Source organism: Carassius gibelio, chromosome B1 (assembly GCF_023724105.1).
Source record: "Carassius gibelio isolate Cgi1373 ecotype wild population from Czech Republic chromosome B1, carGib1.2-hapl.c, whole genome shotgun sequence".
NCBI classification, from domain to species: domain Eukaryota; kingdom Metazoa; phylum Chordata; class Actinopteri; order Cypriniformes; family Cyprinidae; genus Carassius; species Carassius gibelio.
This window is the reverse complement of record NC_068396.1, coordinates 4,780,554-4,782,605: the sequence shown is the minus strand read 5'-3', so window position 1 is coordinate 4,782,605 and position 2,052 is coordinate 4,780,554. Positions and strand designations below refer to the sequence as shown.

General features: G+C 34.3%; 1 long non-coding RNA gene across 1 annotated transcript in view; it reads right to left on the bottom strand.

The window, feature by feature from the left end:
- Positions 1–540: 540 nt before the first annotated feature.
- LOC127948445 (uncharacterized) overlaps positions 541–2,052 on the bottom strand; it is a 64,554-nt gene continuing 63,042 nt past the window's right edge. Inside the window, exon 3 of the long non-coding RNA XR_008152074.1 lies at positions 541–1,514. This is a non-coding gene — a long non-coding RNA (uncharacterized LOC127948445). The remainder of the gene's footprint in view (positions 1,515–2,052) is intronic.

Below are 2,052 nucleotides of genomic sequence, written 5' to 3'. Positions count from 1 at the left end.
AGGTATCACTGGAGATCACTTGAGGTACAGTAGCCACATCACATGAGAGTCAAGATTTGGCTGGTTGGATGGATTGAGCATGATCTGGATGATAAATGTCACAATTCTAGCTCCTAAACACTTTGTTTGTTGATTCGCTGTTTATTTCAGTATTTTGACCAAAAACACATCCGTAGGCTTCATACACTACTGTTTAAAAGTTTGTAGGATTTTATTTTAAAAATCGTTTTTGAAAGTAGTCTAGAATTCTCACCATGGCTGAAAGCAACATTTATCAAGTTCAACATTTAATTTTCAAGTCAGCTTGAATATGTGTAGATAAATTGCAAATATTTAGTTCTTATGATATATGTATTTACCACAATCCTTTTTTCAATGTATTTTAAAATAATGAAATTGATTCTCCATATGCAATGCTAACGGCTCTTTATATATAGAAGGAGTCCTTTGAACTTAAGTATCTTGCTCAGCGAGAAACGCATGACAACTTGGAAAGCAACCAATTTTTTTTTTTTTTTTTTTTTTTTGACGGGTGTAAACATGTGCAATGAGTTGCTGATGGAACGATGAGAAGCTGTGCTGTTCTTCCAGTAAACTGCTGAAGAACATCATACGCTCATCCAAACATTAAAAACAATTCATCACAATAAAAAATGATCAAGACATTTTCTATCAATTCTGCACACCACAAGTTTCATAAAACATGTGATTTACAACTGTACATTTCATCACTGAGCTTTGGGAAGGTTTATTAAAATAAATGTGTAAGGCGATGATTTCCCCCACAGGTTTGTACTTGACTTTGAAATATTATGCTGACTTTATTCCACTGCCAGTTCACTCATTACAATTCTCTTTAGTCATCTCAGATTTCCCAGTGAAAGAGAGAAACTTAGCAGAGGTAGAGTCAGATAGCTTAAGGTAAGTGCTTCAAAGTTTTCCTTTCATATCTTAATGAGTGTGAGCAAATGGACAGACGGTTGATTCTAGATTAAGTTTTCTTTGTTTAAAGCAGCACATATGTCCTTCTTTGCACAAAGCCTTGCACGATGTGTAAAAGTTACTTCATCAATTAAGGAGCTGATGGCAACTTTTCTAAACATCACACAATCTATGCATTTCATCATTTTATTAATTTCATTACTGAACATTATTATTCAATTCAATTCAATTCAATTCATGTTTATTTGTATAGCGCTTTTTACAGTACAAATCGTTACAAAGCAACTTTACAGAAAATTATGTTTCTACAATATTTAGAAGTAGCTTATAAGTGGTGACTGTCAGTTTGTGCATGTATGACAGGATTTTTTTAAAAATGTATACAAGACATAGTCAGCCAGAAGATGAATATTAATAATAAATTAATAATTATTATATGATGCAGTCACACTTGTAGCAATATTTGTTAGTTATGTTTATTGATTCAGGGTTAGCATCATCTGGGGTCCTTTGAGGGGTCAGCATCATCCCTTCTCAGGTGTTCTGGATCCAGACTGGAGCTTGTGTAAATACTAGTTAAAGCATAGAAACAAATAGAGACATCATTAGCATAGCTGCTGATCCAACTAAGTAAAAGTAATTAGTTTAACCCCAGCTAAAGAATAAGAATGCTCATTTGATCAGATGCAACAACACTCACAATTCAAGAGATACATTTGAATGCTTGGCAAAAGAGATGCGTTTTTAATCTAGATTTAAACGGAGAGTGTGTCTGAACCCCAAACATTATCAGGAAGGCTATTCCAGAGTTTGGGAGCCAAATGTGAAAAAGCTCTACCTCCTTTAGTGGACTTTGCTATCCTAGGAACTACCTGTTTTGTGACCTTAGGGAGGGTGATGGATTGTAACCTGGTAGAGGGCTAGTTAGGTACGCAGGAGCTAAACCATTTAGGGCCTTATAGGTAAGTAATGATAATTTGTAACTGTTTCATTTTTGACTGTAGAGGAAGTAACAATACATCCGTCTAGTTGCAAATTGTAATCTACAAGATTCTGTGTACTGTTTTTTGGTCCAATAATTAATATCTCTGTCTAATCTGAATTTAATTG